This window comes from Aristolochia californica, unplaced genomic scaffold (genome assembly GCF_029961685.1).
Source record: "Aristolochia californica isolate CCGP_79_NKW_82.1479 unplaced genomic scaffold, dmAriCali1.0.hap1 SCAF_12, whole genome shotgun sequence".
NCBI lineage: Eukaryota > Viridiplantae > Streptophyta > Magnoliopsida > Piperales > Aristolochiaceae > Aristolochia > Aristolochia californica.
Genome location: NW_027181793.1, coordinates 2,835,723 through 2,848,902, shown reverse-complemented (window position 1 = coordinate 2,848,902; position 13,180 = coordinate 2,835,723).

Sequence of the window (13,180 nt, the reverse complement as noted above, 5' to 3'; positions counted from 1 at the left end):
TTGTACCTAGTGTCATACTTATACTTGGGACACCGTGATGGAGGAGTTTATTACTACATCTATGTTATTTTGTTCAAGTTGGGATCACTGTCATTACCTCCCAGCTTGAAGGGGAGAAGTAGAAGCAGAAGTACAAGAAAGAGCTATTTTATTCTATAGGTTGTGGTAATTTTAATGTGACAAAAATATTCATGGAATGGGGATCACAAAAGATGAAGTTTTTGCATCTAAGAAGAAATTTTTGAAGCAAAGAAAATTGAAGATCAAGAATCCTTTTCACTGCAAGCTGAAGTTATAAACTCCAACTAGAGGGGGAGTGTTGAAGAGAAAATATGAAAGAGTCTTACATGACTCTCACAATAAGAAGTCTTACAATTTCACAATAATTATGGAAGGAGTTTCAGTTTAAAGTTGTTTTAGTTATGTTAGTCTTCTATTTATGTTGAGTTATTGAATTATGCTAGGACTTATCTTTAAGTTTTAGAGTTTGGGTGTAATTGGGACAAGGGTAGTTTAATTGTAATTGGACTCTACTACTTTCCTCTATTATAGATAGGGTTTCATGTACACTTATTATAATAAGTCGATGAATTTTTTCTCTTTTCCAAAAATTCAACACTTTGTATGATTTGAAGCAAGCCCCTAGAACATCGTACTATAGGCCAAGTCTATTTTTTATTGAGAATGAATTTTTTTAAGGAAAAAATAGATACCAGACTATTTCTTAGGAATAGGGGATCACATATCTTGGTGGTCAAATATGTGTTGATGATATTGTATTTGGTTCCTTAAATGAGTCACTTTAAAAAAAATTATTTAATGCAAAGTGAATTTGAAATAAGCACAATTGTGTTGGTCTCAATGTCTTCATTAAGCTAATTTTGATGACAAAAAATACTTAAGTTACTAATAATGTGCATTAAGAATAACCTGCAATTAAAAAATCCCCAAAAGGAAATTTTTGGCAACATAATCTTTTGACTGGCACATGACAGACCGAACTCCCCATACAAAAAGGTAAGCAAGCAACTTATATCCAAAAGCACACTTTCGCATGACCTAGCAACATTGTTTGGCGAAAGCAGTAGAGCTTAGCACAAAACAGGAAGGCCCTAGCAAAGAAAAAGACAAGAAAAGAAAGGAAAAGAGAATGAAAGAAGAAAAAGATACCCATGTGAAGAAAGTTGTCCAACCAGACAAAAGGAAGAAAAACCCCAATGAAGAAGCAGAAGAAAAAAATAGAAAAAGAAAAGAAGGTGTCCAAGAAAATGATTCACCTAAATCAAAGTCAACAAATGACTCATGCAAAAGAGAGGAAAAGGGAAGATAGAAGGTCATTTTTTTCCGAGTGAGATCAATTAGACATGACCTAGAAAAATTGAAAGAAGAGATGATAGAGGTTGAATGTTTGACTACTAGTAGACCAAAAAAGAGGAGGGAGAAAATTGTTTTTTGGAAGTCATATAGCAAGATTATCGGATGAGTAAGGTAGATGAAGGTATGAAGCAGAAGCGGTACAAAAGAAAATTGATTGGACAAGTTGAGACAAGAAAGTCTCTATTCAAAGTTGTTTGCCCAGCGAACCGGACAACAAATTCAAATGAAATTGAACAAGAAAGAGGTGTCCAATGAAGAATGATCAATCGAGTAAAGCAAACCATATACACATTCTACAAAAATTGTAGAACGAGATTGAAAGTTTTAATTTGGACAAGATATGTCTCCAAAATCTGCAAGTGACTTATTCATGTGATTAGTGTCTCATTATAAAAATTTATAAAACAATATAATTAGATTTTACTTAATTTAATGGAAAGTATTTTTTTCCCACTCTTTTCTTCCTAGAAATTTGAACATGGTATCTAAGTCGATCATCTATGTTGAAATTATGGAAAAGAGAAATACTTCATTGACTTGTAGCAATTTGAGTACATGAGACAAGTAAAATCCACTTAAAATTAAACTACCCTTATCCCAGTTATACCCAAAGTTAAACACTAAAAGATAAGTCCTAGAATAATTGAACAAAGGAACCTAAATAGAATAATAACATAACAAAAACACTTTTAAACTGAGACTCTTATCTAAGACCTCCTTCCATAATAACTTCGGATCTATATGACTTCTTGTTCACAGAGTCATGTGAGACTCTTCCATACCTTCTCTTCAATACTCCCCCTCAAGCTGGAATTTCTAACATCAGCTTGAAATGAAAAGGATTCTTGCTCTTCAATTTTCGTATGCTGAAATAAAAAGTTTCACAAATGCAAATCTTAATAGATGTAAAAACTTTATCTTTTGTGCTTCCCCATTCTTGTATATTTTGGTCACATAAAAATTACCACAACATGTAGAATTCCTCATTGTAGATTATACTACTACTTCTTCTTCTCAAACGTGGAATTCAAAAGGAGGTGTAACCACTGCGGCACTCAACTTCCAATCTCATCCCCATACTTCTCCTTCTATTCTCCCCCTGAAGCTAGGAGGTAATGGAAATCATCATCGCAGCTTGAAACAAATAAAATGAAAAAATTTGGTATAATCGCATATATCTTTCTTTTTCTACAAGGAAAAATGGGTATATAACAGAGAAAATCATTTATAATTGGCTATACATATATCACGGCTCAATTAGCCAAATTTATGATTGAGGGATTTGTATCCAAAAAACTTCTCCTATAACCTCTCAGAGGACAACTCACACCAACACGGCAAGTTGGTGCATATAGATCTCTTATTCCCATTCCAAGTATTGAATTTATGGAAAAGAGAAATACTTCATTGACATATTATAATCAGAGTACATGAACCTCTTTTTAAAATAGAGGAAAGCAGTAGTGTCCAATTACAATTAAGCGACCATTGTCCCAATTACACCCAAACTCCAACACTTAAAGATAAGTCCTAGCATAATTAAATAACCCACAATAATTAGAAGATTAACATGACTAAAATAACTTTAAACTAAAACTCTTCTGTGGGTCCATATCTTATGGGCTTCGGCCCATCTTCTAACATTCTTAGGTATGTGGGCCTTCCTTGGTCGTGTGGGCTTGAACCCATCTTTTGTGGATCCATATCTTATGGGATTGGGCTCATCTTCCAACACTCCCTCTCAAGCTAGGGGTGAGAGAACCATCATGAACTCCCAACTTGTTGCAAATGATGTATAGAATCTTTTTGTATAAAATGGCAGTCCTAGAAATCTTTCAACACTCCCCCTCATGTTGGTGCTCTCGTTCATGAGGCTCAATTAGCATAAGATAAGTGAGACTAAAATCACTTCAAGTCGTATGACATTGCTCCATAATCCAGTCAAATAACTCATGTTGGATGTTTGGCCTATCTTCTGTAGGTAGTGTCACTCCTATTAATGTAGGTAATGGGTCTATACTCTGTTCAAAAGTGTAATATTAAAAACTCCTCTATCACCATGTCCCTCCACAGGACAACGACTCTCAAGTGGCAGGAGTAATAAATGCCAATTCATGGGGGTATAACATAGAGTTAGTAATAAACTCTTCCATCATGGTGAAAAAACATAGATGTCCTTACGGGTAGTGGATGTAGTAATAAGCTCCTCCATCATGGTGATGTAACATATACTGAGGTCACCTCTTCTTCAATAATAATGTCTCAACCAAAGAGACATAATAGTTGCAGCTAAATATAACACGACTATTTTCCAACATATAACACAAAGAAAAATAATAAACCTAGTAAAAGAACCCATGAAATAATCCGATATAAAAATTTCTTCTTAGATGCACAAGCTTCATTTGTGCTCCCCCTTTCTAGAATATTTTGGTCACATAAAACTTATCCGCAATATATGAAATAAAATACCTCTTTCTTCTACTTCTTCTACTTCTCCCCCTCAAGTTGGGAGGTAATGGCAGTGATCCCAGCTTGAACCAAATATTATAGACGCAGCAATAAGCCCAAATAATAGAGATGTATAAATAATCCCTCAAACCAGGGAGAAGTGATATTTTCTTGATATAGCAACTCAAAAAGTGATGCCAAACAATGGGATTAAATTTGGATTTTCCAATGCAACAGAATACCAGCATGACCTTTGATTTTTCCAATGCAAATATATTTTAAATAAAGATCAAAATGACATAAAATTTTCTCCTTATAAAACTAGACTTAAATACCTTTCATCCAAGTATAACTTCCATTCATAAAATATAATAATCAAAAGATAAATAATCTGATAGATTTCAGTCTCTGTCATCTGGTCGAACTAACAACCGTTTCTCCTTTTGGTAGCATGACCATTGACTCTTCCAAGATTAATATCTCCTTATAAATAAACTCAAATTGAGAATTGGTTTAATATGTAAGAAAATAGACTTACAAATCTTTCTTTAAAAATATAATTATCTATATAAAGTCTCATTCTTGATAGCATAAAATACCTCAGAAGTTGAAGCTTTTTGCTACTGCTCGAACCTCTTTTGCAATCTGACCTTTGCTGCTTCAAATATCGATTTATCTTTTTAGATAACTCTGATTGGAAAAAAAAAACTTCATGGAAATTAAACTCAAATATTTTTCTGTCAAGATATAATTTTCAATATGCAAAGCTCATTATAGAGGTCAAAACGCAAAGAAAACTAAAAGGTGTAGGGACTGATAAGAAAAAAAATACGAACCTAGACTTAGGGTTTAGGGTTTAGTGAAAAGGATTTCATTAACTCACTGAACCAACTCTGATAACATGTTCAATTTATGGAGAAGATAAATACTTCATTGACTTATTACAATCTGAGTACATGAACCTCTATTTATAATAGAGGAAGGTAGTAGAGACCAATTAAAATTAAACTACCCTTGTCCCAATTACACCCAAACTCTAACACTTAGAGATAAGTCCATGCATATATAAATAACCCAAAATAAATAGAAGATTAACATGACTAAAACACCTTTAAACTGAAATTCTTTTGTGGGCCCATATCTTATAGGCTTGGGCCCATCTTCCAACACCAAGTGAGTTGTTGAAGTTCTTGTTGCATACAACTTTTGTAAGTATATCTGACAACCGGTCTTCAGACTTAAAAAATGGAAATCAAATTATCTTGTCCTCAAGGTTCTGTTTGATGAAGTGTCAATCTACTACCACATGTTTGGTGACCATGTTGGACTGGATCATGAGAAATGTCAATAACGGCCTTGTTATTGTAGAATAAGTCCATCTCACAGCTTGGGGCAAAGCCAATTTTGGTTAATAGTCTTCAAAGCCAGAGAAGCTCACAAAGGTCCTTAGCCATCCCACAAAACTCAGCTTCAGCACTTGATAATCCTAACAACTTTTGCTTCTTACTCCTCCAACCAAGTTCTCCCCAACAAACATGAAATAGCCTAAGGTGGATTTTCCCTGTGAAATATTCCCTGCCCAATTAGCATCTGTATAACCTTTAACCCTTAGGCAATTGTTTCTTGAGAACATAAGTCCTTTTCTAGGGGAGTACTTTATCATATTTACTTGGATAATGCATGAATCGGCATACTACAATCACTGCATAGGTGATGTCAAGTCATGTATAGGAGAGATAAATATGTTTCCCAACCAATCTATGGTACCTTCCTTTGTCTGTTGGCACTTGGTTTGGGTATTCTCTAGGCTCGTGATTTTGGATTATTGGTGTATTTGTAGGCTTATAATCCACTAATCCAACTTATGATAATAAATCTAGGATATAATTTCGTTGGGAAAGGAATATGCTTTGCTTAGACCATAAACCTTCAATTCCCATAAAATATTTGACTCCTCCCAGATTTTACATCTCAAATTTCTCTTGAAGTTTTTCTATTTCTTCTAGACTACATAGACTATCAAAGTTGTTATTAACCGATCCATCGGCTTGGTATTTGATGGAGAATACTCATTTACACCCCATTGTTTTTTTACATTTAGGTCAAGGAACAAGACTCAATGTCTCATTTTTTAGTAATGCCTCCATTTCTTCCTACATGGCTTGAACCCACCTAGAGCCTCATCAACACTTGTGGGAATATGGAGTGTGGAGAGTTCGTTTACAAAGTTCTTGAAGGGTTTAGACAGCTCCTTTGTAGACATAAAATTGGCAATCGGATTTTTAGACTGTTGTTCTTCCACTTTAGAAGAATATCAGTTTGGTGGTTTGCCCCGATTGTGCATTGTTGGAAGATATGGCCCAAGCCCATAAGTAGGACCCACCATGATTACCACGAGTTGGCATCCTTATCACATAAGTTGGAATATCAAGAAGGATGCACAAAGGCATCTTTATCTTATAGTCATGTCCTATAAGAGTTCTAGTTAGAGTTATATTTTTCTTTCATCTATATTGAGTTATTTATCTTTAAGTGTTAGAGTTTTTGGGTGTAATTGCGACAAAGGTAGTTTTATTGTAATTGGACTCTACTACCTTCCTCTATTGTAAGTAGAGGTTCATGTACTCTGATTATAAGAAGTTAATGAACTCAATGAAGTATTTACCTTTTCCATAAATTCAACATGGTATCAAAGCATGTTTTGTGAGTTGACTTGATCAACCCACAAAGATAATGAGATCCTTTTCTCTAAACCCTAAACCCTAAGTCTAGGTTTGTTTTTTTTAGTCCCTACACTCGTAGTTTGCTTTGCATTTTTCACCTCTATATTGAGAATTTCATATTGAAAATTATATATGTACGGCTTTATATTTGAGTCTAATTTCCAAGGAAGAACTATTTTTTTTCAATCAAATTATCTACAGACAGATATTGATATTTGAATGATTGAAGGTCAGATTGCAAAAGAGGTTCGAGCAACAGTAGAAAGCTTCAAATTCTGAGGTATTTTATGCTATCAAGAACGAAAATTTATATGGATATATATATATATATATATATCAAAAAAGTTATCTATAAGTCTATTCTCTTATATATTCAACCAATTTTCAATCGGATTTATCTACAAAGATATGTCGATATTTGAAGCAGCGAAGGTCCGATTGAAAAAAAGGATCGAGCAGCAGCAGAAATCGGAAAATTATGAGGTATTTAATGCTATCAAGAACGAGACTTTATATGGAGAATTACATATCAAAAGAAATATCTATAAGTCTATTTTCTTACATATTCAACCAATTCTCGATCTAAGTTGTTTAGTCATGCTGGAAAAAAAAAGAGAAACGGTACTTAGTTCTGCAACATGACAGAGACCAAAATCTATCAGATTATTTATCTTCTGATAATTATATTTTATGAAGTGAAGTTATTCTTGGATGAAATTTATTTAAGTCTATTTTCAGAAGGAGAAAATTTCATATCAATCTGATCTATATTTAAAGATATATTCGCATTGGAAGAATCAAACGTCATGTTGGTATTCTGTTGTATTGAAAAATCCGAATTTAAGCCGATTGTTTTGCATCCCTATTTGAGTTTCTATATTAGGAAAATATCCCACTTCTCCCTGGTTGAAGGACTTATTATTACATCTCTATTATTTGGGCTTATCGCTACATCTATGATATTTGGTTCAAGCTGGGATCACTGCCATTACATCCCAGCATGAGGGGGGAAAGTAGAAGAAGTAGAAGAAAAAGGTATTTTATTCCATACGTTGTGGATAAGTTTATCTTACTAAAATATTCAAGAAAGGGGGAGCACAAAATATGAAGCCTATGCATCTAAGAAAAAATATTTATATCGAATTATGACTATTTCATGGGTCCTTCTACAAATCTTATTATTTTGGTTCGTGTTATATGTGTTGGAAGATGGTCGTGTTACATTACAGTTGTTGTTATTATGTCTCTTTGGATGAGACAATATTATTGAAGAAGAGGTGGCCTCAATATCTTTCCTCATAAGATTATTTATTTGTCCCCGTCAAAATATAAAAAATGTCAATGGTTGGGATTCCATGACGGAGGAACTTAATACCCCGACAAAAATATCAAGTGTCAATGGTTAGGATTCCATGACGAAGGAACTTAATACCTCGTCAAAAATATCAAGTGTCAATGGTTGGGATTCCATGACGAAAGAAATTAACACCCTATCAAAAATATCAAATGTCAACGGTTGGGATACCATGTCAGAGGAACTTATTATTACATCAATGATATACCCCCTTGAATTGGCCAGCTGGGTCTGAAGGAAGAGAGCACCAATGTGAGGGGGAGTGTTGGAAGATTGGAGGACTACCATTTTATACAAAAAGATTTTATACATCATTTGTAGCAAGCTGGGAGTTCTTAATGTTCTCTCACCCCCAGCTTGAGGGGGAGTGTTGGAAGATAGGGCTCGGAGCCCACACGACCAAGGAAGGCCCACATATCTAAGAGTACTATAAGATGGGTCACACGACCAAAGAAGGCTCACAAGATGGGCCTAAGCCCATAAGAAGTAAGACCCACCATGATTACCATGAGCTGGCATCCTTATCACATAAGTTGGAAGATCAAGAAGGACTCACAAAGGCATCTTTATCTTATAGTCACATCCTAGAAGAGTTCTAGTTAGAGTTATATTTGTCTTTCATCTATATTGAGTTATTTAATTATGCTAGGACTTATCTTTAAGTGTTAGAGTTTGGGTGTAATTGGGATAAAGGTAGTTTTATTGTAATTGAACTCTACTACCTTCCTCTATTATAAATAGAGGTTCATGTACTCTGATTATAAAAATTTAATGAAGTCAATGAAGTATTTCTCTTTTCCATAAATTCAACATGCATGAAAGGTAATTCATAGCCAACATAAGTATCCACAACATTAGAAATGTGAGGTGTGATAGAAGTGCTTACCTCAATTATATTCTCATGAGATGGGTCATTGGATACCGAGGAAATCATGAGGGGGTTCCACAATGGTCGATTGAGGAGCATTAGGTATTGTATCAGGCTCCCTGAACTAGTCAAATGTCAACCAACTCAGCTCTTCTTCTCATGTCTCCCCCTAAATCCAAGTGTTGGAAGATGGGCCCAAGCCAAAAGATATGGGACCCGCCATGGTCATGTGAGGTAGCATAAGAAGTCTTACAGAGCCAGAATTATTATGGAAGCAGGACTCACAGAGGAGTTTTAGTCACGTTAGTCTTCTATTTATATTGGGTTATTTAATTATGCTAGGACTTATCTTTAAGTGTTAGAGTTTGGGTGTAATTGAGACAAGGGTAATTTTATTGTAATGGGACTCTACTACCTTCCTCTATTATAAACAGAGGTTCATGTACTTTGATTACAATAAGTAAATGAAATATTTCTCTTTTCCTTAAATTCAACACATTTTTGAAAGGATTGAAATACATGCAAGACCTTATCCATATGTTTCAACAAGTAAATCCAACTCATTCTAGTGAAATCATCAACAAATATCACAAACCAGTGGAAACCAAACATATTATATTTGGAGGAAGGACCCCACATATCAGAGTGAATCAAAGCAAAAGGAAACTCACACTTATTCATACTAAATGGATAAGTGATGCAATGACTTTTAACTAAAATGCAAGCCTCACATTTAAAGTCCAAATTTGACAAATCCAAAAAGAAATTAGGAAACACGTTTCAGATAACCAAATGAAGGATGGCCTAACCAACGGTGCCACAGCTAAATCTATTCCACTTTGAGGTCACTCAGGTGGAGCATAACGAACAAACCCCCCCCCCCCCCCCCCCCCCCCCCCCCCCATCCTCCCTCTTAGTACCATGCCCAATGATGTCCTTGGTAAGAATATCCTAAATAAGATAAAACATTAGATAAATGAGCACAACATAATTCAGGTGTTTGTTAACAAACGCAACACAACCAAAGATTCGAGGTGAAAGCATCAGCACCGTGGGTAAGGAAACATAGGCTAACAAGGCTTGTGGCGGAGTCTTAAACTCAAGGACTTTGGAAGACATGCGGTTAATGAGATGGAAGGTCGTGGCAACAACATTAGCCTAATGGTGGTTAGGCATATGAGCTCCAAGTAAAAGAACTCGAGCAATTTCAAGGGTGTGGCAATTTTTGGGCTCCGCAATACCATTTTGCTGAGTCTGGGCGCATGAGGTTTCATGAATTAGTCCATGGTGTTGGAAATAATCATAGAACTGTTAATTCACATGTTCTCCACCATTATCAGATCGAAGAATTCGAATCTTAGCAGAAGGCTAAGTTTGAATCATTTTATGATAGGATTGAAATACATAAAAGACCTCATCCTTATGTTTCAAAAGGTAAATACAACTCATTATAGTGCAATCATCAACAAATATCACAAACCAGTTGAAACTAGATAGTATATTTGGAGGAAGGACCCCACAAATCATAGTGAATCAAAGCAAAAGAAATCTCACTCATATTCATACTAAAAGGATAAGTGATGCGATGACTTTTAGCTAAAATGCAAGCCTCACTTGGGTGGTCCACACCGCATAAGTAATGTATTAGATAATGGTAGGGTTGGTGACAACATCAGTCCCAACCCCTTTTATTGAAGAAATAACTCCATTAGCATTGGCAATGCTAGTTTTCCGAGGAGGGGAGTGTAGAGAAAAATTATTTACATCAAACGTCATATGGTCAATTGCTCCAAAGTCAAGTATCCAAGTGTTACAGTCAACCTCTCTATTAGATTCGATGAGAGCATTACTTGGGTTAGAATTTGAACTATCGGCTAGAATGAGGAGAAGATGCGGCTCTACAATAGTCATCGCATAGAAATGACATTGATGTAATTAGTTTAAGTTTCAGGAGCATAATTATAATATTGTAGTTTAATTAATCTATAAATTGAGCTTTAGAGGGAAAGTCAGGACATAAGTCTATAGGAGTCCTAAAAATCAACATGGTATCAAAGCATCAATTTTTAGGACTCATAGTTATGGTTTCTTTTTAGAATACCATTGTTTTTCTTTTTTTCTTCTTTATATTTCTTCCTTGTGCCCTGGTTATCTCTCTGATCTGTTGATTACTACCATCACCTACATCTCTGTCAGAATAGACCTTGTTAAGCCGAGACATGGCTGTCTTCTTGGATAAGGTTCTAGTTCTACCCAGACAACATTTTTTTGTTCTTGCAGATTATTATCTGATCTTACTTCATCACTAGGTGAGCATCCCAAGTAGACATTACAAATTGGACAGAGTGTGCAGCCACTCTTATCTTCAGCCTCTGGATAAGTAGACATTATTTTGGGGTCTCATCGCCAGGGGTAGCTCATGGTCACCATTGCTCCCTTCTTCTTGAATTACAGCAACCTTTGGAAGAAAGGTTAACGACATCTCACCGCTGAACAGCATCACCATTGCTGGTGTCCTTCAATGCTTCTCTGCACGAAACTTTCCTCCTTCGCTCCTTTTCCAGAGGCGACTAACACAAACTACATATTGTCTTGCAATCCTTGGAAAATGACTAAACCCACTGATTCTGGGGAGGGAAGGCGAAGGAGAAGGACAGAATCTCTGGTGATCTTTTTCTTTACAGCAACTTGATTGATTTGGCGGGATCCTATGGAAACTCTCTGCTGGATTGTTGTCATCATTTTTTTTTCCGTTGCAGTTGTATCTCGTTGGATTAAAGCGAACTCTCACACAGTTTCAGCAAGTCTAGCACTGTCTCTACGAGTTATGTTTCTCTATTATGCTGCTAATCGGGAAAGTTATTAGTAAAATTGCGATCCAACAATAACAGTTTCTGCTCCGGCAAATTTCCAGCACATGATTGTTGTTTCGTTGACAGTCAAGCGTCTTTGCTGGTGTTTTATTTCTGGACGTTCTAATGCCAGCATAGTGATTGATCTTCGGATCCTATCATTCTATTTTCACTTTGATTGACAGCGTAGTAATTGTGCTCTTGCCAGCCCGTGTGATGCTATTCGATTGCCGTAAAAAATTGTCGTTAATCTACTCTCTGTTCTGCTTCAGCCAGCCCGAGACTCTGAGCCAATCACGTTGCCTGGCTGTAACTTCCTCTGTCTGGTGGACGTGTTCTGCTTCTATTTGTTGCCGTTTTTGGAGGACGAATATCCGGCCATTCTGGTTCATCTTTGTTCTTCCGTTGACGAGATTTATCATCGGTCGGAAAGTTTCCTTCACTGGTATTCAGTCGCTGCTGTTTTTTTTTATACTCCTCGGGCTCATCTCTGCGCCATCACTGGCCGAGTTTATCATCTCTGCGCGAACTCATCTATTTTTTGAATTATCCGCCTTTACTGAAGTTGATTCTTCATCCCTGCACTAACGCCGTTGTTGTTTCTGGAGACGACGACTTCTCACTGTGAGGAAATCGCACTAGCCACCATTGCACTGGAAGACGAATACCCTGTTTCGAAATTAAACTACCGCACGTTAGGTGATTGTTTGAATTAATCTACCGAACACTGCTCCAACAGCTCGTCACGATAGCAGGCTCGCGTTTACTCTTGCTATTCTATTTTCGGGAAGATTTTCGCTGCTTCTCCGGGTTTGTTGGCCTTTCCTTGGCCAGCTTCGGTGACAACAACGTTGTTCCCAGCTGTTCGATGCCATGGGGAAGAAGAAATTTAATTTTTAACTTAGGAAGAGCCTGGCCGATCCTGTTCTGACCGAGACCCGGTTTGGACCGAGTCAAGCCAACGAATCAGCAACCCACTTGGGTTATTGCTTCTGCTTCTGTCTCACATGGGTTAACTCGAGCCAACTCGGACCGAGTCAACCCATCCGAGTCAACCTGACTCAGTCCACTTATTTTCTGCCTCAGTTATACGTGTTCGGGTCCTGAGTTCTATACATATTTCTTTTACAACTCGGTTATATTGGTCTACTATTTGACTCGGTTCGATTCAGTTCCTTGTCCCAGTTAGATTATTATTTTGGAATATTGGCAACTTATTCTTTGGTTGGCATATTATTTGGTGCACAGACTCGTAATGGATTATTTTATGGGTATTTTTTTTATGGATTTTCATTATTTGGTAAATGTTATTGGGCCCAGGTCCATTTCAGTTGTTGCGACTGTGTCTCTTTGGCTAAGACATTATTATTGGAGAATGGCTTCTCAGTTGCTGATTGTTGTCAGCATTGGTTATTGAAGAAAAAAGCATATGGTGGCCATAGAATATTATCTTCCTGGTAATTACCCGTTACCCCCCTTAATGTGTGGGTTTAAGTTTGATCGCCTTAGTTTCTTTTGAAAAATCCATTTCTAGGTCTAGATAAGAGCCTAATTT